We start from the raw sequence: 27,842 nt of genomic DNA on the forward strand, positions 1-27,842 counted from the left end.
AGGGTCAATTTCCAATGTTAGTAACCATGCCAACACTTGCAAACAATCTTGAATAAACACACTCAGTACAGAACTCAGGTAATCTGTCTGTGGCAGTTAAAAACAGCTTTTTATATATGCCCTTCCCTCACTATCCTTGGCTTATGCTACAAGCCAATTCAAGAGTTTCCCCTCTATCAGCAATCATTATGCTAAAACCTAGGTGATAGCACAGCTCTTTTTTTAAGGTTGCCCACCAGAGCAAGCATCAAAGCTGCCTGTCAAAGAAATTCACCCCCAACAGTAAGGGACAAAGATATTGAAGCAGTTGTTGATGTCATTTCAGGTTGTTTCTTTGTTGGGGTTTTGTTTCATTTTTTTGAGAACAAACCCAGTCAGACAGATCTAGACTGTTACAAACCATAATATATAGTACTATTTTCAAAGCTCACTGAACACTGAAGTTTAGAAATTTGCCAGAGAGAGTTTTGAAATTACCTGATGCATTGGTCCATATTACATTTGACACAGGCAAGTACAGCTGCTGCAACCCTTGCATCAAAGTGCTCACTGCATTCTAACACAGGGAATTCACCTGGAACAGAGGTCCTTCATGGCAAAGGTACTCGACTCATTTGCTGGTGTCTTCAGTCTGCAACAGTAAGTTCACCAATAAAAGCCAAAGAAATCCAATACAAGAGAAGACAAGCAAAGTCTGGATTTAACTGGGTTGTTCAATTTAAGATAAGTTGAGCTATTGAACTGAATCCTCCCTTCATTAGAACCTACTCTTAATTCCTAGTGGTTTAAGATGTTTTCTGCTTGCCTTTGTTTCCTCCCTCCCCATCAACCAACTCCTGCTAATCACCACCAGTGTAGAGCTAGAGAACGCACTAAAACACCTAATGTCTTCAATAATTGGTATCTCAAACTAAACTCCTGAGCCTCAGCTTTTCCTCCTTTCACAGAAAACCAAAACACTTCTCTGAATGTGTTTATTGCCTTGGATATCCACCCACCTTCCTTTTCAGTTTTCTGTTTATCATGTGCCTTTCCATGCAAGTATAAACAGTAACCAAAGCCCAAAACATCCTAAAGATCTCAGTTGGAGAACCTCTGTCCATTTCCATCATTACCTCTTAGCACAGAGGAGGCATGTTACAAGGAAACCCACTATAAATGTTTTCAAGAAGGATAGTTAACAAGATAGGGGCAATCAGTTGCTTCAATGTTTACAACAGGGATAATCACAGGCAAGAATGGAAGAGAGTGTAATCATATGGATGGCAATCCAGAGTCTCTTCATATTTTTAAATTCAGACTATTGCCTGAGTTTCAAACTAGAAAAAACACCACACACAGGTTGTGTAAACAAATAAGCAAACTAATTTTTAAGCAATCACCTTCACCATCAAGTGAACATTTGTAAAAGCAAAACCTAACAAGCTTTTACAGCTAAGACTTTAAATAAAGATGTGAAATTCTTACTGACAATCTTTTTACCTGTTACTGTACTCCCCTTAATACTAAGCATATACTGTAAATATTAACTAAGAATTTAGTACCAGCCCATTAGCTGTTCTCTTGAATCGTATTTACTAGTGTTCAAAAACAAGTATCTGATATTCTTCAGTTGTCATTCTTACTGCTCCTACACAAAGCTTTAATGGTTATTAGCCTGATTCTGACAATCCTGAAAAATAAACCAAATACACCATTCAAATCCCATATACTTGTACAAGTACAGAGCTCTCCTGGTGTCTTGACTTTTTACGTTTCACTGAGGTTGTTCAAAGTCTGTATAATTTTTTCCCCATTGCAGTTACTAGGCCAAAGTCAAACTGCTTTTCTTTGTGCTCATCCACAACAGCTTACTCTTCATCCCTTTCCCAGAAATCCAATTAAACAATTCTCATAGCTGCTCAGATTGCAACTAGTTTCTTTGAAACGCTTATAGCAGTTACTATCTTGCAATAGTTACAGCCAAGTAAGCAAAGCCCTAAAAAGTCATTGCTTCACATAAAACCTTCAACTTGCTCAGACACAATTGATCTTTGGCATGACTCAACAGTGAAGGAATTCTACAGAGCCACAAATTCTGATGAAATAATTAGCCCCAAAAAGCAGCCAGCAGTAAAGAAAAGATTGGTCAGCGCCTCTGATCTGCATACAGATCAGTTCCCAGTCAACTGTTTGTTAAATAAGCTTCTGAAGATGTCCAACTTAGTTTTGGCTTTGACTGATAAAGCTCAGTGAATCTCTGTAGTGTTCTGGTTCAGATGATTAAAAACAAAAAACACACAAAAAACCAATCTCTTACTGTTCAGGACTACATCCTATCCATGTGGCTAAGCCCACAAACAAACCTAACCAAGCTAGAGTTCCAACTCCCACTTAAATACTTCCCCCAGGAAACACTAGTGATGGTGAACGAGCATCAGAACTTCTGGCTTGCTAGAAGTGTATAGGAAATCACGTAGCATTTTGCAGATCTGTTTGTGAAGACAATTAAAAGCGATTACAGGATGAAGCATTTGATCAGACTTAAGGATGTAGTGACAATTGCCTGTCCTCCTAGACAGAGCACAATTAAAGATTCCAAACAGCTAGTATTTCCTTCTAGGTAACTTGAGAAAAAGGTTACCTTAAAACTAACAAGTAATTAATATTATCAAAAGGAGTCACTCATGGCTGCAGAGCTATCTCAGAGGTGCAGCATGCTGCCATTCCTACCCTCTCCTCACACAGCTTTGGCTGCCACTCAGATCACATTTAAACCCAGAGAAGCATTTATACTTCAGCTAATGCAATTACGAAAATTATCTGATTTCTGAGGTTTCCTGAAAGTAGCTGAACTACTCCATTTCTAGTCCCCACAGACAGCAAGTTCCTCTTGCAAACAGGTACATTTCCATCACATAATATGAAGATTATGAGCATTTTCCCACTTCAAGAAAAACCCTTGAAAACCACATGAAAGTTTTGTTTGGTTTTAGTGATGGCAGTTTTGGGTTGGTTGGTCCTGTCAGTTTCAGAGGGGTTGTTTTGGCTTATGTTTGGTTGAGGTTTTCATGTTTGTTTTAACAATGCTTTTAACACTTTTAAACAGTCAAGAGAGGTGAGGATTGTAGTCAGCAAATAGCACTGTAGTAACACCACACAGCACAGAGACTGGTCAAGGTTGTGTCAAACAAAACAGCACAATTACCAGCATGATTACAACTTAGGTGCCATTCACCAAGGAGCAGTGAAAACTATCTTCATTGCTTTAAATATCGAGATCAACCAGCATATATAAAAAACTAACTGCAGTGTCTGTGGTAAACAAGAGACTGGAATTATCAGACCAGTTCCAAGCAAAGGCTCTGGACAACCTGAGCACACAGGCGCGATCATTTTATGTGTCTAATCCAGAACACTTCTCTTTACCAGCAAGAAGTCAGAGGTGGCTTTGTATCACTAAACTGCTCTTAACCTCTGACAGCAAGATCAAACTTGGACTGCACAGCTGTGAGACAGCACTACAAGTTCATTCTGGTGACATCTCCAACTGGCAAATTTAACGTAACTAAGAGAAACCCAGAGACTCAAACCCACTTTGTGCAACTGTTTCACCTAAAACCTTGTCTTGTTCTCACCGTTTCAAATTACCCAGCTGTGTATCAATGGCAGTGTTCTTTCCATTATTCATTTCCCATTCACTCTCAGCCTGAAATAAAACTCCATTAAAAAATTGAAAAAGGAAAACTGCAATCTAAATGTCACAAAGTCTGGGCTAGTATCAGGAAAATTAAACAACCCACCTGCAATGCTGTGAGGTTTAACTTAAGTAATACAGTAATAGTTGTTCTAGCCAGGTTACATAAAGTATGTATGATATAAATCAGGCAGAAACCATTCAAAAGTTTCAAATGAGCCAGTAGTAACCTGCCATCACAATTCGGGACAAATAGAGCAAGTTATTGTGAACTAAAATAAGCTTCCAGAAAGGTGATTCAGCTCTAGGACATACTCACTTCTACTAATTCCTACTACGCTCTCATGTGGGTGCCAACCCAAGAGTTCACTTTTGACATGCTGGAGCCTTGTCCCACAGGATTGTTACTTGTATTGAGAACAAATCAGGCATAGCTACATTGCGTGAAGTTGTCAGCCTGTGCAGTTAAGTTGAAACTGAACAGAAACCTGAGTGCAAGTCAAGAAATCCTGAGCTTCAACCATGACTGAATTAAACATAGAACTTCTGCATAATGAAGTATTTTTAACACATGAAAAGTCTCTTTATTTTCTCTTTTACTAAGTATGTAGCCACTACTGGCATTTCAAAAACATACATTCTAAAGTTAGCAGTAGCAGTAAATAGCATGCATTTAAAGAAGGCAAACATTCCTGTGCAATAAGACATAATGTGTTTTAATTAAGCCTCCCCCATAACTTGAGATCCAACTAATCTGGAAGATGCGTTAATTTACTAGAGAAGAGCATTCTTTACTCAGCTGCTCAGCAGTAGCACTTGACTCTAACAGGTTAATCATTAAAAACACAGAAAAAAAAAACGACAAAACTATTTCTTCAGTGAGAGCTCCATAATATCATTTGTGAAAGCACCAAACATGATGTTCTGCTCATAACTCGAAGCTATTTTTGAGCTTCCAGAAGCTACTAGGCAAAAGGTATCATTAAGAACTAGAAAATCTACATTAACAACATGTGGAAATCTTGGGACCATGTCCAAAGCTGTTTTAAAAGACAGTACAGCTACAATTATTATCGTAGGGAAGAACACAAATCCAAAACAGTGTAACTAATAGCTTCCTAGGAAAAAAAAAGGGCAATAATATCATGTAAACAGATTTGCCTCAGATGTCCATCACAGTCCAAATGACACAAATTCTATTAAGCTACCTTCTGTCAACGTACTTTGAATATCCAGCAGTAACAGACTAGTTAGGCATCAGATTATCTCTTATTTGACAATACAGAAAACTCGGTGCTAAATTTACACCTCTTCCATCATCACAGCATTTCTGTGCTATGATGATTTCAGAGTTTAGAGTTACAGAATATCAACAAGTTCTAAGAAGGTCACATCCAGAATAAACTAACTGGAATAAGACTTCACAGAAATGTGACAAAAGATTACAACTTTTATAGCAGACATACCACAGTTAGCTGTATCATTTATCTCCCCTGAGCTCTTCTACAGTAACATTAGAAAAAGAACCTCAGTATGAACCCTGAATACTTGAAAAATAAGGTAAATCAAACTTCCAAGAATTCCTAGTTTTATTGCAAGTACAACAGCAAAGACAACTCACTTATCTGTCCTCACCATCTTATTGAATGTGCATTCTGCTCACAAGCACTTAACACTTCAACTTGCTAAGCCCTGCACCCTTCAGCAGAAGTCACCACAAAACAAGCCAACTCCGTGTTTTCATAATTATCTTTTACTATCTGCCTGAAGCTATAGTTAACCTTAAGTGATGTCCACATTTACTGTAAGAGCCACTCCAGGAAATTCACATCAACCACAGTGGTTTCCCTCTAACATTCCTTCCAGCATATAGCATGATTCAGCCATCCCCTGCAGTGTCATTGCTTTGATAACCAGGCATTTATTTCCCCAGGTAACATTGGTCCATGTATTTGCCGTTCTTTCAGGAGTTTATATTTGCAAACTCAAGGCACACAGCCTAATTTCTAACAAAACAAAGGTTCTTATTGTCTTAAAAATAAAGGTAAAAACATATGGGTGAGCGTTCAGCAGTGTGGAGAATCTTTCACTATAGTTTAATAAGTTACAAAATTTCGCTTTTGTGGAAAACCTGAAAACAAAAATGGTGTTATTCATTTCAATACAAGATCACAGTTCTTAAAAGCTTAGAAACTGTTTTTAAATAGGCTTACTGCACTGACTAGACTATATCTGCAGTTCTCAACTAGCAGACTACTGCAACACTTCAGTACCAGGATAGCTAGGGAAAAAAAGGAAGTATTATGACAACCTAAGAAGTTTGATCTATGCTAACCTGTTCGCTTATTTTTCTTTTTCACTCTGAAGTTTCCTCACAAATGTTTCCATGAAAAGTGTACAGTGGCATAATTCTCATGTCTACAGCTCTGTGTGGTCTATCCCACTGACTGACAGAAGGCAGCAGTTACAGAGCAATCTGACTTCATAGATGAGGGACAGACTGCAAGGAGACCCAGTCAAACACACTTCATACTCAGGCACTCACATACTTTGCCAATTGTCCAACACAAAACTAAACCAAATATTTTGCCCAAAGGTTGTTTGCTCATTTAAGTGCCACAATTATCTCTACAATAAGAAATTACCACAGTCCCCAAGATTACTTACATTGTAATGTAAAGAGTAGTCAACACCAAGCAGCCTTAGTATAAGACAGTTGGATTTTGGGAATGTGCTTCGCATCTCTTTTCATCCTAGGACACTATACCCATTTGTCAAGTTCCATAAATGCTTCATACTCCACTAAACAGAGTGTTGAATATGTATGAATATGCTTTTAAAGATGCCTGCTCACAACCTTGCAAGTTCCTAACAAGTGACATGATCATCCTCAAAATAAAAAAAAAAAAAAAATCAGAGGATAGTCAAGACCATCAAAAGATTAGAGTGATTATGGCTTTAGTACTGAGGACAAGATTTCCTTTCCTTGGTATCTGTGAAGAGATAGTTATGAAAGCCACAGACTAACTTGTGTAGGTTAGCAGCAACTGCAAATGTGCATCATGTTCAGCTCCAAATCCTAAACATGTAGCCAGCACAAGTAGACTGAGCTGTATTATCTTTGAGTACTTATTTGTATGATTAATTTCTTCCTGATGAAACTCAAGTTGCATTTAGCTGCATGACTCGCATGCAATACAAAGCTAACGGTGTTTTAATTTCCACATGGCCAATGAAAAGCCATCCTAAGAGTGATACATAAAACCCTTCTGGCAAGATTAATTAAAACCTTAGGCTGGTGATTATATGACAGGTTCAACATGTTTACAATCAGCTGCAGATAAAGGGAGAATGCATATAGCTCCCAGAGAAGCAGGTTCAAGTTCATTAGAGCCAGAAAGTTGGTTTGCAGCCTATGGCTCAGTTCAGTTGCTATAGCTTCTGCCCAGCACTCTGCTGCTCTGTCCCTCTTGCCTAAGGCAAGTAAGGTTTAAGTGCAGACCAGCAACCCACTGAAGAGAGCCAGCAGTCCTCCAACACCCTGAAAACCTGTCCTAGACCCAGAAGTGCAATCCCACACCTGTTCCTCTAACAGCTCCAAAGCTCGTCTGAGTCTTCAGTGGGCCTATTATCCTTGTAAGACAGTTACTGATTTTTACACTGAAGGACTGGAACCTCTGAAACGGAGATGGAGTGGAGCTCACCCACTCTTCAGCAATACTCTTAGCAGACAGTAAATGCCTATATCTGGGTTTAGCAAGTTTATATTTTGTTGCTCTGCTTTACCATGAGCCTTTCACAGGGTTAGTATTATTTTTAGCTAAATCTGAACTAGCAATCAAGGAGCACAATCTAATTTTGAATTCAACTTGAATGGAAGTTGAAGTAATCCCACAGCACAAAGGAGCACAGAAATATAACTCGGAGATAACAAACTTTGCTTGTTTGACTGACCTAGAGAAGCTTTACTCTGTGGGGTTTGTAAGATTTTTTTAAGATTTTATTTTCACATAAAGAAATTAATATTTAAGAAACACACAACCTCCCATAGTACTGAAGCAACTTTTATTAATCAGGCCTCATTTGTTCAATATATCACTTCCATTAGACTACCAATCAGCTACATGTTCTAACATGGCAGCAAATACTGTATGAGTTACTCCACAAAGATTTCACCTCTTTAAGAATAAGTACAGAGCACAAGCTAGAATGATTTATTTCTTATGCCAGTCAGTTTAGCCACTGGATGAAAAACATCACATTGCAGTAAACCTCATGTGTAAACATGAAAAATGCTCTCTTCCACTTTGAAATTTCAAGTTCTTCATACAGTTTCAGCTTAGTTTCACACCAGGGAAAAAAATCTAGAAAGAAAATGCTTAGGAGAAGGGTATACTGAAGAATGCTCTAAGTAGTCTTCCAGCTGGAAGACTTCATATGCCCAATTCCCCTTGGCCCGCCACTTATCACTCTCCACATGCTCCATCAGATCAGCAAAGGTGGTGTAACTGACACACAGGTAGCCTGGATGCAGGTGCAGCATGTGTTGCCTATTCTTCTGCTACTGGTTTGGCTTAGAGAAGGAAGCACACAAGAGAGCTGATGAAAGTCAGCCAAGTTCTCTAGGAAGATGACAGAATCACAGGAAACCACAACTCATCAGTTCTGCTATTCAACAGGCCTTAATATGTGAAGTTACTACTTGACTCCTGCTGAAACCATCCGGTTTGCACTAATTTGTGTCACTAAACAGGATTCGATTTTGAATCTCATATTTCAATCTTGCATCACAGTATATCATTAGCAAAGTACTTCACTTATCTCTTCTTACAAAGACTCCACTGTCACACTGCACTTGAATACAACATAAAAGCAACTTAATTTACTGTTCCTGGTATCGGGAAATTAATGTACTACCTGTTTCAACACTGAAGTTCAAACTCATATTTCCTGACAGGTAGATGGAAGACAAATTAAACAAGTGCCATAACGTACTTGTAACTAAAAATCTTTGTTTTCATACTGTATTATAAATAGCATCTGATTTAAATGTGTCAATACAGAAATCAGTCTTGAAGTCCGCAGGCACAGGGAGCATTAACAGAACCACACGCAGCAAATCCCTTCATAATATATGACTGAAGTCGTAATCCAGGAGACTTAATTCTCCCAGTTTATGTCTCCCAGGAACAGCAGGTGGTCAGTACTATGAGACCAACAGCCTGCAACCATGCCAAACATTTGCTAGAGTAAAACCAGTGTACACTGAAGACCCTGTATTCAATTCATCACCTACATTTCAAGGGCCTGTTCGTCCTGCTTGGAGATAAACACTAAGGAAAACAAGTTACTTTCAGGTTCAGAAAGTACAAACTACCTCAAGTGTATATAGCTATCTTTTGCCCATTAACATCAATTTTTATAGCTTCATGGGAATTATCTGCTTTCAAGCTGTTGTGCTTAAAAAAACCCTACATCCCACATGCTCCCCAAGTGATCATTTTGCATCTCACACTTCTTCACCAGTAAATTTCTACTAGCTCACCTTGGCAGACAAAAAATTAAACCTAACAGTTTTTTCCCCCATGTATTCTGATTCCATTTGGTTTCCCTTAATTTTTCAATGCTCAAGGCAACCACTTTTGTTTAGAAACTATTCTAGCTCCAGGATCAGCATCATTCACAAAATGTGCAATACACAGTGCAACAACTTAGCCACAATATCCAACACAAAAGACCCACTTTATATAGCAACAAATGAGCCACTATTACAGAATAAACATTTTCCAGATACAAGATAGTCCAGTAAGTAAGACTCTTATCTGATGTCCTGGACTATATTTCAACTGGATTATAATTCAACAAAAGACTTCACTGTCACAATTTTTTTTTTCACTTGAGTGTGCCCAGGATGGTACTACTTGAATCATTTGGCAAAACAAAAAGCTGAACGACCATTCATAATCCCTGTTGCTTTTACAGAACTCCTGAAGAAATTTAAATCAAGTATCTTCCAGTTTAAGCCAGCTGCACTCATTCTTAGTTTTAGCTTTTTATACTTTAATATTGTCACAGATTGAAGGGGGGGGGAAAACTTTCACCTAGTTTTGGACTGTGAAGACTGAAAGAAAATTACCATTGGATACAACAGAAAAATAATGGTAAGGTCTATATCATTCATTGGACTGCTAACAGGGATGTAGAGAAGAGGCACAAACAATTTTCTCACTTTTCTTCTTACGTTGTTTCTGCTTACAACTTTTCCCTCCCCTCACCCCTGTGGCCTTGCTGGGGCATTTCTGTTTTCACTAATGTGTGAGGTCACAGGAAGGAGGGAAGGAGTGGGGGAGGAGATGAACAGGTTCCCTGGATCCATCCAAGGGGGGGTCTGAGGAGTTTGTGCTGTTTAGAAATGTTAAGTGTGTATATATACAGCACATATATTGTACATTTTGTACATATTCATTGCATTCTGTATTTCTAGATTATAGTTTGCTTGTAAATATAGCTTCATTTGCTTCCAAAACTTTGAGCCAGGCTGGCTTTTTATTTTTATTTTTTTTTGGGGGGGGAGGGGGGAAGTAGTTTCTCCAAGTTAGTTGGGGCAATTTTGCCCCACCACAAATATTTCAACAACTAGCTGTTAGACACACAGATAACAGCTGTTCACAATCCAGATGTGATCCTCAGAACACCTGCCAGACACCCTATAGAACTAATAGAAACCAACCCAATGAGATAGTCATGAGCGAGCAGAGAGGGTTTATGGCATCCTGTAGTGAAACCCGTATCTTAATCACTGTCTAGGGAATACATTCCCCTGGGGTTGGAATACATCCCCTCTCTCTGCTGACATACCTAGCTATGAAAAGGCTTTTCACTTCTTCAGAATTGGCAGGAAAACACATGTGCAAATTCATCATATTTAGAGTACCTTCTCTATGTACTCAAGACATTTGCAGGTGTTAGCTACTCCAGCATGCAACAGCAAGACAGACCAACCATGTTGTATGCGGACCCTTTGCAAGTCCCACAATTTGCACTGCAGATTTGCATCCAAGCTAAATAGTTCTGTTCCAGCTCCAATATTCACACACACAGTCACATTTAAAACCATTTATACAGCTGTGTTCATATCTTCTTACAGAACTTGTTTTAAAAAGCACCAATCCTATCTGTAATGGCACCTACTTATCAGTATTTAATTTACCTAATGCATCACCACTGAAGACCTTTTATCAAATATCACCACTCACCTAGTAAGCAATACTCCCATTTGCTGAGTAGAGACAGAGTATCAAAGCTACACAAAACCAGCTGCAGAATGTCAGATAATCTACAAGCAATATATCAACATTGGACAGTAACAGAGGTTCCCCTGATAGCACCTTTCACTGAAATCGAGGACTACCAGGCAACTTCTAAAATACTTGACATCATAGAAACTTGTATGCAAAAATTATCTTGAAAGGAAGTATCTGTCTCAATAACCCATCATCTTTACATACTAATTTAAGAAAAAAAATCTGAAACAATGCCAGTGAAGTATTTTGCTCTTTACAAAATCTGTCAAAATTGGATTTCCCCATTTATCTACCACATTTCTGTTAAAAAGCCTTTGGACTGGCCCAGTTCACAAATCAAGGGATATATATTTCAGCTTTCATTTTAATAGTATCAACATCAAGTAATCCTGAAAGGGGCATACTTGCACTTTATCAGAATAAACCTTTATTAGAATAAACCAAACCAGGTTGGAAGAGACCTTCAAGATCATCACGTCCAACCCATCAACCAATCCAACCCACCCAAACAGCTAACCCATGGCACCAAGCACCCCATCAAGTCTCCTCCTGAACACCTCCAATGACGGCGACTCCACCACCTCCCCGGGGCAGCCCATTCCAAAGCGCAATCACTTTCTGTATAGAACTTCTTCCTAACATCCAACCTGAACTTCCCCTGGTGCAGCCTGAGACTGTGTCCTCTTGTTCTGGTACTGGCTGCCTGGGAGAAGAGACCATCATCCGCCTGTCTACAACCTCCCTTCAGGTAGTTGTAGAGAGTGATAAGGTCACCCCTGAGTCTCCTCTTCTCCAGGCTGAGCAACCCCAGCTCCCTCAGTCTCTCCTCATAGGGCTTGTGTTCCAAACCCCTCACCAACTTTGTTGCTCTTCTCTGGACACCTTCCAGCAAGTCAACATCTTTCCTAAACTGAGGGGCCCAGAACTGGACACAGTACTCGAGGTGCGGCCTAACCAGTGCAGTGTACAGGGGCAGAATGACCTCCCTGCTCCTGCTGGCCACACTGTTCCTGATGCAGGCCAGGATGCCATTGGCCCTCTTGGCTGCCTGGGCACACTGCAGGTTCATGTTCAGCCTACTATCGACCAGTACCCCCAGGTCCCTCTCTGCCTGGCTGCTCTCCAGCCACTCTGACCCCAGCCTGTAGCACTGCATGGGGTTGTTGTGGCCAATGTGCAGAACCCGGCACTTGGATGTGTTAAATCTCATGCCATTGGATTCTGCCCATCTGTCCAGGTCACTGAGGTATATTGCCTCTTGCTGTTGACAGCCTACATTCAACTTGCAGTCAAACATCAGTACCTAAATGCCTTTTTTTCTCTCCTCAAAAGTTATTTCTTCCAGCTGGAGGGCTGAGCCCAGAGAGTGCTGGTGAATGGTACCACATCCAGCTGGTAGCCAGTCACTAGTGGTATGCCCCAGAGATCAGTGCTGGGCCCCATCCTGTTCAGTATCTTTTACTGATGATCTGGATGAGGGGATTGAGTCCATCATCAGTAAACTTGCAGATGACAGAAAGGTGGGGGCAGGTGTTGATCTGTTAGAAGGTAGGAGAGATCTGCAGGGGGACCTTGACAGGCTGGACAGATGGGCAGAGTCCAGCAGCATGAGATTTAACACATCTAAGTACCAGGTTCTACACATTGACCACATCAACCCAATGCAGTGCTACAGGCTGGGGTCAGAGTGGCTGGAGAGCAGCCAGGCAGAGAGGGACCTGGGGGTACTGGTCGATAGTAGGCTGAACATGAGCCAACAGTTTGCCCAGGTGGCCAAGAAGGCCAATGATGCCCTGGCCTGTATCAGGAACAGCGTGGCCAGCAGGAGCAGGGAGGTCATTCTGCCCCTGTACTCAGCACTGGTTGGGCCACACCTTGAGTCCTGTGTCCAGTTGTGGGCCCCTCAGTTTAGGAAAGATGTTGAGTTGCTGGAACGAGTCCAGAGAAGGACAACAAAGCTGGTGAGGGGTTTGGAGCACAAGCCCTATGAGGAGAGGCTGAGGGAGCTGTGGCTGCTTAGCCTGGAGAAGAAAAGGCTTACAGGAGACTCCACTGCTGTGTACAACTACCTGAAGGGAGATGGCAGCCAAGTGGGGTTTGGTCTCTCCTCCCAAGCAACCAGCACCAAAACAAGAGGACAGTGTCTCAACCTGCCCCAGGGAAGATATAGGCTGGATGTTAGGAAGAAGTTCTTCACAGAAAGAGTGACTGGCCATTGGAATGGGCCACACAGGGAGGTGGTGCAGTCACCATCACTGGAGGTGTTTAGGAAGAGACTGGATGAGGCACTTGGTGCCATGGTTACGTTGATTCAATGGTGTTGGATTGGACTTGATTATCTTGAAGGTCTTTTCCAACCTGGTTAATTCTATTCTACCCTCAATGTTTAAGTCCTTGCTCCCACAGCAAGTCTCAAACTGGAAAATTTCACATTGATTGAAGTGACTATATCACCTTAGATTATTAAGTTCATGGTAGATTTGCATAGATTTTGTGAAACAACCATCTGTCAGGAACTTTAGTCTAACACATGAAGGTATTTTGATTTCACTGTAACACACAGACAGAGCCACAGTTACAAAAGAGATTCTGCCCAGCTACCCCACTGACACAGAAGCCTGCACAACTCTCCAAAATGAGAGATCAGCTGTTACCCACCTCTCCTCAAACAGGTCTTTCCTTATGTAAGTGAAGACAGTAAAATCTTCATACTCCTGCATTCCATAATCTAGCACTGACTCCCTTCCACATCAGCCCAGAAATGCAAAAGCTTTCCAGTCTGCATTAGGGTTGATTGATTTGCCAAGTAAACAAAGTTATTAATATTCTCTTTCCTTTACCAGCATCAGAAACAGTCAACATACCTTAGCACTACTCCATGAATTACCCCAATTTTATTCTTATGTTTTACCCACTGCAGTTTCTGCTGCGCTGACTGGCACATACACATGAACATCAATTCAAATGGCAGATGAGGTCTTTCCTTACCTAAAAATGCACAGCCAAGCATCATACATATTCTACCCTGACCAGGTAAGTAATGGTACTGTTCCTGATGAAAGGCAGAGGAGGAAGTACGCTGGAAAATTGTTTTCTAGAGGTTGTTTCAACATCCATGAAAAACAACTGTAAGAGTACATTAAAGCCCCTTCAGTTCCCCAGGAACCTTACAGTGACTAAAACAGACCAGTGCTTAGAATAGGCAGTTACAAGCACAACAGGGCCCCCCAATTGTTTATGTTTGCACGATGAACAGTTTTAAAAAACACGTAATGCTCTATTTTAAAAGCTTTTGTCAGATAATTTGGAAAGGATTAGCAAGCCAGCAATTAGTACATGCAGTTCCCATCAACTACCACATCAATTAGCATCATAAATCAAAATAGCAACTGAATTCACTCTATTATGCAGGAAGCAAGATGTTCCAGTAAGCAAAATATTCCCAAAGCAGCAATGTCTTTTTGTAGCTCCCCGGCCTGCAGCTGAAATACCAGCTCTCAAATGCATTGAGCAGTTATCAAGACAAATGCCCACTAAATACTTGCGCAGATAACCTGGCTGGTACCGTTAGCCAAATGAGTAACTTCCCTCTCAGAGGTTATGCATCCACCTATTCAGTGCATCTTTGGCCTCAAGCAAGTGGTGCCCTTTTGGTCAGCCCCACCCTACCCGAATTTATTTTCACAAGGTAAGTCAACAACAAGTTCCTTTCATCCATAAACTAATGTATTGTTACACACCTAGATTAAAGGCCACAATCTCATAGCAATGAAGTATTTCTGAAGCTTGGTTAATGCAATTTAAAATTAGAATCTTATTTTCCATGAGAAAAGTAATGAAATAGGACTAAACAGATGAGTTGCCACAGGGTACAAAAAAAAAAAAATAGTTCTCCACAGCTTATTTCTATTCCTTCCTTCTTTCATTAACTCAATTCCAAGGGTGCTACAGATTTACATTCAAGTAACAAGATTGCCACAGAAAAGTGATAAATTACTATAGGAAAGTTCCACATGCACTGAGGCTGCAGCCACAGATTTTTTCATATTCTGAGCACTGTCAGATTTTACAGTTTCATACAACACCAAGCTGGTACTCATCACTGTCACTATCCTGCACGCAGGTGTTAGAAGCTTGCTCAAAGACCAACAGAAGCCTTTCCAAACTCAAACAGCAATCTAAAACAAATACTCTAGGAGCAACATGTTTTGACAGAAAACTATTAGCTTTATTCACATTAACAGAAAAAGAAAATAATCCTATTAAGACTTCAGCATGTATTGAGAATACTAACAAGACTTTACTATAAAAGCATTTTAAAACTCTACTACATTATTGATTTTATGCTTGTGAAAGCAAAGGAATATTAATAAATGGTGACAATGAAGGAAAATAGTTTTGATAGCTGACACTTGTACCCTTGGCAATACAACCAATAACACCTTCTAGCCAGAAACAGATGGTGCCTTTAACAAAATACAGCGTTTTATCAGAATTCTCACTATCAAATGCCCCTAAGATTTCCCAGGCTATCACTCTAGTTTCAGTGCTAAATAATGGAATTACCCAAACGGAAAATAGATGGCCCACCCTTCTTCCGAGAACACAATATGCCTCCAACAGTACCTGGAATAGCAGGCATGAAGCATCACAGCTCCTCTCCCTATTTTTACATATTTCTTAGCAGGCTTAACTTGTGACATTCTTCCAGGAACATACCACCTTTGCTGAAATTCAATGCCTACCAGGTCTGTAGATGGTCAAGAGCTATACAATGACCATAACAGTTCACCATAACAGACATATCAGTTTTTATCTTTCCACATCATGAAAGTCTCTACAGCGTAACTCATACCCTTACATTAGGTTTATGAAAGAGGCCAGTGTTCAAATCTAAGAAATCAATGACAGCTCAATTACTCCCTCTTACTATTCCAACATTACTAAACGCTTAGTTTCCAAGAGATCTTTTGCATCCTGCAGTCAGCTCAACAGTGTGAAAGGATCATAGGCAATTTAGTAGGCCAAGCTAATAACAAGAAGTGCTGTAGGTTCCTACTGCTATCAGTGGCTTTGTTTCTCTTCACTGCATTAGCATGTCGGAACAGCTGCCACAGGAAGGCTGATGACTGGAGTTTTGGCTTTGTGACATTAAAATTACTGTAAAGCTTTAAGCCACCTCAAGCAATTTCACTGAACGACTACTCCTGGACGTAAAATTGTGGAAGGGAAGAAAAAGGACCATTCCATCTGCTTGCACTTACTAACCTAGTTCAAAGCCACAGATTTACACTGCAGAGCCACAATATTCTCTATGCTTTCAGATCCTTTTCACAGTGCAGTTATGTAGCTCTAACATTTCCCTCTCCAGTTATCTGGGTAAATATATTTAATATTATTTCCTGAACCTGGAGCCCTGCCTGGAAACATTTCAACTTCCTGCTTTATCTATCCTTATACAGCCTTGGACATCTCAATCTCCCTCCCCACCCCTCTTGTTAGGAAGAGTTTTTGAGTCTGGCTGGTATCTTTAAGGAAATTCACTGCTGGATGATAACCAGCATCTACTAAAACACTGTCTGATCACTTACAGCAAGACCAGCCTCCTGAGAGAAGCTGTAATGAAGACTTCTACACATCTAAGAAAAAAAGAAGGAAAATAAATAGCATGCCTTTCACATGCCCACCAAAACTTTCACATCCAAACCCAGATCATTCATACAGACCAAAATTCCCTATCTGTCCACACACTGGCCATCTCCTCTCTACTGTTCATAGTTTCATTCAGGGTTGGAAGGGACCACACGGATCATCTAGTTCCAACCCCCCTGCCATGGGCAGGGACACCCCACACTAGATCAGGCTGGACAGAGCCTCATCCAGCCTGCTCTTAAACACCCCCAGGGACGGGGCCTCCACCACCTCCCTGGACAACACATTCCACCGTTTCACCACTCTCATGGTGAAGAACCTCCTCCTCACATCTAGCCTGAATCTCCCCACCTCCAGCTTCATTCCATTCCCCCTAGTCCTATCACTACCTGAGATCCTGAGAAGTCCTTCCCCAGCCTTCCTGTAGGCCCCCTTCAGATACTGGAAGGCCACAATTAGGTCACCTCGGAGCCTTCTCTTCTGCAGACTGAACAGCCCCAACTCCTTCAGTCTGTCCTCATAGGAGAGGTGCTCCAGCCCTCTGATCATCCTCGTGGCCCTTCTCTGGACACGTTCCAGCACCTCCACATCCCTCTTGTAATAGGGGCTCCAGAACTGGACACAGTACTCCAGGTGGGGTCTCACCAGGGCTGAGTAGAGGGGGAGGATCACCTCCCTCGACCTGCTAGCCACACTTCTCCTGATGCAGCCCAGGATCTGATTGGCTTTGCGGGCTGCAAGTGCACATTGAGAGCTCATGTTGAGCTTTTTGTCCACCAGCACCCCCAAGTCTCTCTCCTCAGGGCTACTTTCCAGCCAGTCACTGCCCAGCCTGTATTTGTGCCTGGGATTGCCTCGACCCAGATGCAGGACCCTGCACTTGCTCTTATTGAACTCCATGAGGTTGGCCTGTGCCCACCTCTCCAGCCTGTCAAGGTCCCTCTGGATGGCCTCCCTTCCCTCCAGCGTGTCTGCTGCACCACACAGCTTGGTGTCATCAGCAAACTTGCTGAGGGTGCACTCAATGCCACTGTCCATGTCCCCCACAAAGATGTTGAACAAGACAGGTCCCAGGACTGATCCCTGAGGGACTCCGCTTGTCACTGGCCTCCACTGGGACATGGAGCCATTGACAGCCACTCTTTGGGTGCGGCCATCAAGCCAGTTCCTTATCCATCTAGTGGTCCACCCATCAAACCCATGTGTCACCAGTTTGGAGACCAGGATGTGGTGCGGGACAGTGTCGAAGGCTTTGCTCAGGTCCAGGTAAACGACATCAGTTGCTTGCCCCTCATCTATTAATTTTGTCACCTGCTCATAGAAGGCCACCAGGTTGGTCAGGCAGGATTTGCCCTTGGCAAAGCCATGCTGACTGTTCCCAATCACCTCTTCACTATTCTTTTGAGCGAGTAGTGACTCCAGGAGGATCTGCTCCATGATCTTTCCACGCACAGAGGTGAGACTGACTGGCCTGTAGTTCCCTGGTTCCTCCTTCTTACCCTTTTTGAAGATGGAGGCAATGTTTCCCCTTTTCCAGTCTGTGGGGACTTCACCAGATTGCCATGACTTCTGAAATATAATAGAGAGGGGTTTAGCAACCTCATCTGCCAGTTCTCTCAGCACCTGTGGGAGTATCCCGTCGGGTCCCATGGACTTGAACACTTTCAGGTTCTTCAGATGATCACCAACCTGATCTGCACTTACAATGGGCAGTTCTTCCTCCCCGTCCCTGGCTTTGTCTTCCATAACATCAGGAGTGTGGCTAGAGGCCCTTGCAGTGAAGACTGAGGTAAAGAAGTTAAGTACCTCAGCCTTTTCCTCATCACTTGTGACCATGTCACCGTTTTCCTTTCTGAGGGGGCCCACACCTTCCCTAGTCTTCTTCTTCCCATTAATATACCTGTAAAAGTTCCTAGTGTTCCCTTTAATCTCCCTGGCTAGATTCAATTCAAACTCTGCTTTGGCTTTCCTAACCAGGACTCTTGCTGCTCGGGCAGCTTCCTTATATTCCCCCTGTTCTACCTGTCCTTCTCTCCACTTCCTGTAGAGTTTCCTTTTAAGTTCAAGTATACACAATTGAAAACTTCATGGTACCTTCAGTTCATGACTATTATTACCCCAGCAATGCAGCTCGGATTGGAGATGCCTGCTAAGTATACTAGACCTTCAGGCTTGCACTCCACCTAACACTGACTCACTCCACAGAGAAAAAAGGCTCCAACAGCACAGACAAGACAAACATATTGATGATTTCATTCTTGCATTAGACAACCATAATCAGAATCCTAAGGTTGCTGGGTTCATTCTTATCACAGAAGAATGAGAAGGCAGGTGATGCTACTCTTAAATGCAACTACTTTCACATGTCATTCATAGGAAGTTACATCAGCTGTCCAGTACCATGCTGCAGTTAACATAAGAACTACTATTCTGCATAGAAGTCATCTTCCTACTATGAAGTGTTCCACATAAAACAAAAATGCAAAACAAGTGTATGCAGCTGAAGTCTAATCCCTAATACCTCTCTCTGCTATATTCACTTCCCATCTTTGTACAAGATTGTGTCAGCAGCCTCCTTATTTCAGGTCCCGAGACATCTGTCTTGAATTATTGACCAAGGGACGCAGATAGCCTTGCTTGTGATTCCCAACTAGTTAACTCAGATACTGGAGCATTTACAAATAAACATTTGTAAATGTTTACGAATTTGTAAATTCGTCCAGGGAGGTGGTCGAGGTCGAGGCCCCGTCCCTGGGGGTGTTTAAGACCAGGCTGGATGAGGCTCTAGCCAGCCTGATCTAGTGTGGGGTGTCCCTGCCCATGGCAGGGGGGGGTTGGAACTAGATGATCCTTGTGGTCCCTTCCAACCTTGAATGATATTATGATACTATGATTTAAATGGTAAACATTTAAATCACTGCTGTCTGGGCACCCAGACTGCCATACTTCTAGCATATTTCCTTCAGAGAACACAGTTACTGCTGATAACCAAAGGCAGGCTTCTGGCTGCTCTCCTGAGCATGGAAAGTCAAAGCATTAAGATAACAGAACTCACACATTCGTACAGCACTCCTATTTGAGAAAGCAGTGAGAGTAACGTACAGGATGCTACAAAATCTTGCTGAGTCCTTCTGGTTATGTTACTGAAAAATAGTAATTGCAAAGTATAGGTAGTAAATTTTCTCCTTATTTATGCTGCTCTAACAGGAAGGGCTTCATCTGCTACTTCAGATTGCTAGAAAATATAGGCACAACCAAGGATTTTTCTCCAGGTCTCAAGTTAAACTATCAAGCATTCATTTGGTCTAGGCTATAAACAGTCCCTCAATCCCTTCAAAATTTGCATCCAAAGAATCTCATAAACAAATACAAGCAGTACAGCTAAAGGTATCTATGAAATTCCAGTATTCTTAATCACTTTGCTAGCCTGTATTTTTCTGAAGTACATCAGGCAAAATTACCAACACAGTCTAATCATGAGGTTTACATTCATTAGTCAACTATGTAAACAAATAATGCTACAAAACAAGACACTGAAATTACACATTTCACATGCATCACCCCTTTGGTTTTCATACTTGCTTCCTTAAATAGTTAACTGAAGCTTACTTTAACAGCAAGAGAAGAAAAATTAAAGCCCAAGTCATACAGTGCCATCTTCACACCCTTTCATCTGTACCATTATCCAGGCTCCAAATATTTTATTAGCCAGAATCCTGAAATGGCATTAACAAAGTTGAATATGCACATATTAAGTAACACATCTGCTTCCAACCATTTTCAGAAAGAAAAAAAAAAAAAAACCAAAACACTACATTAAATACTTCTAGAGGGCTTTGGAATTGCCAGCTGCCCACAACAGACTCACTACCAACAAGGGAACATGACAGCCCCTCAGTTCCCACTTCAGAATCAGACATTTAAAATAAACTTTCTGTAGAGTCAGAGACCCCTGGTAGCCCAAATAGGTCTAAGTGAGACAGCTCTGTTAGCTCATTTTAACATGAGTCACAAGATTCATGCAGCATTTATAGCCTTATTACAACAGAAGTAGAAATTGCAAATAGCTTCAGATCAAAAGCTCTGTTGAGAGGACTAAGAAACAGTTGACTTTTTCTCCCATATACACAGATTTTATAAGACCTCTTTAAAAGTTTCACTCAAAAGCTACTTATTGCCCTGTAGCCACACGCTGAGGAGTTTGACTGCAGCTGAACTGTATCTTCCCATTGCATTTAAACACTGAATTTTCTAGATCAGCAGCAAGGTTCGATACCAATGACTTCAAACCCAAAACCATACAAACATGAGTACTCCTGGCAGACCAATGACTATTACAAATGAATGAAATGCCAAATAACTAGGTACAGATAATCATGTTATTTTTTCTTCTAGCTCTTTTGTTTCAACTCTTTCCATAGGACTCTCAGTACACCCTTGAGTCCTGGGAGCCCAGAAGCGGACAGAGTACTCCAGGTAGCCTCACCAATGCCAAAGCAGGAATTTGTTTTTCAAGGAATGAAGCAAAATCAAAACAAAACACCACACACCCACCATGACCAAGCATGGAGGGAAGAAACCCCAGGAGAAGCCACTCTTCTGCACAGAAACTGGCACAGCACATGACACCCGGACAGAAAGTCTACCAGTATTGTCCCCAAGCCAAACTGGGTGTAAGCCTCCTGCTCCAAGTTGTTGCCACACTATTTGGGATCTTTACCCTTAACCTTCTCTACTGGCACATGCCTGGGCACTGGCCCCTGAGGAGCACCCATTCACCCTCACCATGAGACTTCATGTATGTACCTCTCTCCATACAAACAACATCCATAAAATTTTAAGTCCTGACAGAATTTCCAGAAATTAGCAGTATTTAACAACTTGTTCACTGCCTGCTTAATTAATTCACCATATGAGGACAACAGAGTATACAAAAAGTTTGGTCACACTCCTCTGTGTAGGTGAAATGAAGTATAAACAGTGCTTAAAGGTAGTCAAGGACAAAAACTAGTATTACAAGAGATAAATCTTATTCCCACAAACACTGGAATGAACAAAGCTATTTAATACTTTCTCTCTCAGACTAGGGAAACTTTATCCACTACAGATTACTAAGTGATCACTTCAGATGTTTTCCACAAATGATACTAAGCTATGTGTATGAAGGTCAGAAAGAATACTCAACATAAGATAAAAATCACAGAAACAGATGTTTGAAATGCACTGTCAGCAGAAGGTCACACAGTTTAGCCGTAACTGTGCTCTCCATTTCAGCTACTAAGATTTCTTGAGCTTACATTACCTTTTCTCCAAAGACTTGCCAAAAACATCAATACTGCCATTTACCTTGCTTATTCATAAGGACAAAATCAATTTCCAACTGTGATGCAGTAGAGAACAGAGTATTCCTAATGTCTGAAAAGTCCTTCATCTGCCTGGCACCATACCTAATCTCTGTCATTCTGAAAAAAAAATAAGTGGGGGGTTTAATTTCACTTACAACTTTCAGGTTACAGTATGTTAGGAAGCAATGAATTACAAAGTATATTCACCATGATATCCAAGATTCAAATCACTTTCTTCAGGTGGCAAAATTACAACTAAGACTATGGATATCTCAAGTGTCACATACTGTAACTTATTGGTTTTCTACTCATTGTGGCCTAGCAAAGTGCAGTGCAGAACATAAACACAGAAACTGACTTCAAAAGGTGTGTTTCATTTTCCCAAGTGCCCAAGCAAATCAAATATCTAAGCTGCTGCACTGCTGACTGCCCTCTCCTCTTAGGGAGTGAAACTCATTTGCCATTTTAAATAGAAATAAACCCAGCAATCTGTATACACAGCAGCCTGAACTCTTATTTCAGCATTATTATTGCATGCAGCTTTAAAGTAATCCCCCAAAGCAAACGGTGGGAGAAGCCTGGCACACTCCCTGAAAATCCTAAAGCCTCACAACACATTTGTTCCAACACCACCAGTTGATCCACAGCATGTCTTCTTCTTCACCTCACAGAAAAAAGTTAACAGTTTTAAGGATTTCCTCTTGATTTGTAGCTTTGATGATCTCACTCAAAAACATGATGCAAGTTTTGCTGAGGATGGACATGCAGGATATAACTTAAAGCTAGAAAGCACAGTCACTTGAACTTGGAATAAGACATTCCAGTAACTTTAGACATAAATATCAAACCAAACTTTTATTTCACCACACAAGTGGTACATTTTCTTGGTCACTCCTACACTGAAATGTATGACCTTCCAAGTGAAAAACAAACAGCTTTCCCTTTTGATACTACCTACCAAAACTACAAAATACATCCTGCATTCAATCATCTTGTCTGTATTGATGCTCTACAGGCAGCAAGACAGAACCACAGCAGAAAAATGATACCTTTTAGCTAGGTGAATGCACAGACTGGCTCACAAAGTCACACTGGCACAAGCAGCAGAAAAGGGCAGTAGGAGACTTGTTCCAGACATGCTGTGCTCCTTCTTAAAAGCAACAATCACTACCCAAGTGAATGCTTTTTGTGCATATATGCAAGCTCAGAGTTCGCCTAGATGTGCTTATACACCATGTATAATGTGTTTGGATGCCCTACAACTGAATCACGGGAATTTAATCCCCCCACAAACAAACAAAAGGCACATTCCCAGCATGCTCTATCACAGCCCTCTCTCCCAGAAATCTGAAACAGGATGGCTGTTTGGAGAATTAGTTTTACCACTCCATACAATTTGATCCACAGTTTAGAAAAGCACAAGAGTAACAAAACTTTGAATAGGGTGAGGACTATTAACATGCCAAGATGCAATTAACTTATGCAATGTTCAGTTTACTTCAGCTTTGGTCACTTATGCCCCAATATCTGAACTATACTATCATTCTTGATGTACTGAAATAACGCAACATATAGCCAAATTCCCCTCCTCAAGAGCCAAACTTGCATAGAGGTGCACAGGACTCCTAAGTCTGTTTCAACAGACTAGGAAAAAGGAGTGACTGGTATTCAGTTTTCAGAGCGACTATCATTGTTTCCAAGTCGCAACTTGCTATAAAACTCTGTGCCAAGTCTTGTTCTACAATCAGCTTTTGCTCCTTGTTGTGAGCTATTTGTATATATGCAGGAAGGCTCACACTGTTAAGAAGCTAGTACACAGCAGTGATTCACCTCCTCTTATCACAAAACTAGCAAGTTGAAGAAAAGTCAACTAATAATGATACCCCTTCCATAACAGAGAGCTTAGGAAGTTTGATCACTGGTGTGCCTGCCATTATCATATCATCAAGTAGGAGAGAACAGGCACATTAAGAAGGAAAAATGGCTGTGGTCTTGCATTGTTTGCTGCTCAGGGAGGTTTTTACAATACATTGATTTTTCAACTCATCTCTCTGAGTAGCAATATGAGTGTTAAAATATTATTGTTATCTCAACTCTAAAACTGAGCGTCAAGTTCCATAAGATGTAGCCCTACAACAGCAGTACCTCCTCAACATAGATGATGCCAGCATTTAAGCAGTAGCAAAGATAGAAGAACGGCCACAACAGGTAATAACACCAATATTGACTGCCACACCAGTTCATGGCAGATGCCTCATAGGCATTTGCACTTTGAGTTTTAGCTCCACTCTTGATCACCATTTTCAAACTGTACTCTTAAAAGCGACCAAAGAGAAAAAAGTATAATTCAAGGTTTATGCCTTCTACCATTTTCTCCTGCCCACCTACTCCCCCAGTTCATCAGCATCTTTGTACTACCCTGACAAGCAATTTCCAAGTCTGTAGATCTCACATTTTTTCCAAGACTTAAGCTCTTAATAATTGTAATTTCAGAACTCACACTGGCATCTACAACACACTTGCAAGCCTTTTTCTTTAAAGCAGAAAAATCAGACTAGAAATCACAAAGTGCTCTGGAACACAGCAGTTCATAACCAAATAACGTCTGGTAAGACATCCATAAGAACTAAAGCACCAACACCCCCTTACATTAACAAATAAATAAAATCAGCTTTCCCTAACTATTTAGAAAAGGGAACTTAAAAAAAAAAAAAGGCAATGGACAGACTACAAGGGACATCTTCAAATTACTCACAAGACACACTGCAACAGGTTTCTTAAGCCTCATCACTATGCTTTGTTTTACTAATAGAAGACTCAAAACGTTTCCCAGCAAGGAAAATCTGCTTGAGCCCCACAGCAAAGCAGAATCTGTTCTGGCAGGCTTGCCACCGGGCAAAAGGTCAATAAGCTACTTCAGATGTTCAATACTTGCTGCATTAGCATCTGTTAGTAGTAAGAATATTAGCAAAAGTAGTTTTATAGACTGTTAGCCAAGATGACACTGATATTTTCAATTGTTTTAAAATCCCTTCATGAAGGATTAGAATTTAATTTTTTCCACCATATTCCCTTGGATTTGCATCTTAAAGTCTTATTACCATATAAAGCTGCTCACATTCTAGATCATAGAAACTGGAGCTGACATATTTAGCCATGACCTACCCATACCTATCTACACTCACACCTTAAGACCATTGTACCTCGAAACCCCAAGATGTTTCTAGCAATGACGGTTGAAGTACATTCATATTCTCTTCTCTCCATCTCTTAGCAGACATCTCTGATACAAGAGCTGTTTAATACTGAAGTACCACCAATGCATCTGCTGCTAGAACTGAGCCTGTGAACTACAGAACATGTGAAGATAATTTTTACTACAGTTAGCACTCTAAATGACAGCATCTGAAATTCCTTGGCTACTTAGAATGAATTTCATACATAGAGAATAGAATGGAAGTACACACTTCTAAACTGTTGATTTTGCAGCTCTGCAAAACCCACAAACCTCAAAGCAACTAATTATTAGCAGTTTTACCCAGTGAGGAAAAAGTAATGAACTTATATCACATAGAATTGTTTTACCCAGTATAACATCTCACTTCGATTAACAGAAGAAAAAAGCTCTGCAAAGAAATAGGATCCAGTTTAGGGATGTTGAGCAGTTGGTCTCTTTGGATGACATACAACCTGTGTACTGGAATGTACACAACTGCTACTGCTGAAAGTGTAATTTCAATTTCACATTATTTTTACAGTCAACCATCCAGTATGTCCAGACATTGCTATCATAGAAGTCAAAACATAAGGAGAAGGGTTTACATCGCAAATAAAATCCAAAGTGTTGAGAAGACAGTTCCACACTGAGAATAAGAAATAGTCTCTCCACTGAAATAAGTCTCAAATTGCTTTAGATTCTAATAATGTTCCACCTCAGACCTGTCAAAACTCTTTTGAACAGGAAAGTATTGTCTGAGCTGCTCAAGGAGCACATGGAGTTACAGTTTAAAGCAGCCTGAACTAATGAGATTATATTCCTTTCTTTAAAGGGTACAGTTCTTCCACTGGCAAAAACTGAGCACAAAAGTTACTTAATATTTTTCTCACACAAGCCACATGACAGCCACATGCCAGCCACACAACAGTTCCTCACTGTCCGTAAAAAGCTGAGTACCTGGAACTCAGAAGTGTTTCTGATTTGGGAAGTATCATTGTCACAGTCAACTCTGCAGAAAAAAAAATGCAAACCCAGAAAGCAAATGACTATTTCTAAGTTCTTCCTACATGCAACACAGCTCTATTTTGTTGGTTTAAAAAGTGGTATCATTGACAAATAGATAAAGGATGCTTATGAAAAAAATCATTCCAGTGGAGTTGTAACCTAGAGGACTCAGTTTTTTGATGTATTTTTCATTTTATTATCTAAGAGTTAGCTGAAAAGCCCTCAGAAAAGAACACACTTAAATTACAGATTTTCTAGAGAAATCTTTCCCATGATTCAGACCTACTAGTTTCATGACTCAACAACCAAGGTAAGTCAGACAGCAAATTCTACAAGAAAATTTTACTGTGCTTTTGAAACACACATTTGCAAGCTGCTATTTTGGTTAAAAAATCTTTGTGATTGACAAATGAACTGAGCTACAGTTAGGTAACGCAAATCATTAATACATGAAAAGACTAACACAAGTCCCATGCTGTGAAGATAACTACATACAACATTTGACAGCCTCCTCCACTTCAACACAAACTTGGCTGCACTGCTACATTCCAAGCATCCTATCCAAGAAACATATTTGTACCACAAACATGTATTAATTGCACATAAACATGCATTAATTGCCACTGAAAAAAATGTTCTGCTGAAGGCATCATCCATCCCGCAGAAGCCCAAACAGCCATCACACTGAGAAAGGAACCAAGGTGCCTGTGCCCTATCCTTCCCACAATTTACGTTCGTAAGTTTCCATCTCTCCAGCAAAAGAGGAAGGCAAATAGGAAGAACTCCCAGGAGTCAACCCAGACTCGCAGAAGCTGACAGCCGCACACAATTTCAATGAAGTGACTAATACTGCGGAGAATATCGCAAAACTCTACCACATACTTAGATGTAGAGACTTAGCTGGGGACTTTAATACGGTGACAGGCACTGCCAGTCTCACTGACTCGATGTACAAGACACTAAAGAGAGGGTGGGTTTGTGCGCTCCCCTAAAAATGTTAACGGTATTAAACATTATGTCTATTCAAGCTGCATTACTTAAGACTCAAGCAGATAATGTAGTCTTTCAAATGACAACCTCAACAGCAGCTTTTCCATCAGGAGTTTTTCATTGCATATAATTTCAGAACAAGATAGGCCACCAACACAAGATGGTTTTAAGCAGCTCTCTATTTCAGCTGCTGTCCATCAGCCTCGGCTGGCTTGAATCCCTTCCAAAAGAGTGGCAGATGATTTCAATTGCAGTAGCACAAAACACAAACCTCTAAGTTTTCATGCAAAATAACTCAGCATTTACTTCTTAAAATCTTGGCAAATACTATTTGCTCTTTTTAACTCCAGTGACGGTTAATAAAAATACCTACAGATTTTGCAAAAGCAAGGGTGTTTATTTCCTGATTTTGCACCTCCTAAGCAGTTTTGAAGTCTCCGTTGCGCTCCTTCGGGGACAGACGCACATAAACCTAAGCTTAAAAGACTGTCATCTCCATCTTGCCTTCAAACCTGCTTTCACACCGCTGTACAGGCAGCCCATGACTCTGGGAACCAACTGCACAGCTTGTTTACCCACTCAACGCCGCTAAACCAGAACCCGTACTTCAAACATCTCCGTCGGGAACTGCACGGAGCACCGAAGAAAACCTC

At 40.9% G+C, this 27,842-nt stretch overlaps 1 protein-coding gene across 8 annotated transcripts in view; it reads right to left on the reverse strand.

The window, feature by feature from the left end:
• AGAP1 (ArfGAP with GTPase domain, ankyrin repeat and PH domain 1) overlaps positions 1–27,842 on the reverse strand; it is a 400,655-nt gene that overhangs the window by 371,628 nt on the left and 1,185 nt on the right. The gene's annotated exons all lie outside the window — the stretch shown is intronic.

The sequence above is a fragment of the Melanerpes formicivorus genome, unplaced genomic scaffold, assembly GCF_026170545.1.
Source record: "Melanerpes formicivorus ecotype bairdi unplaced genomic scaffold, bMelFor1.0.p_v2 SCAF_5, whole genome shotgun sequence".
In the NCBI taxonomy this organism is placed as follows: Eukaryota; Metazoa; Chordata; class Aves; order Piciformes; family Picidae; genus Melanerpes; species Melanerpes formicivorus.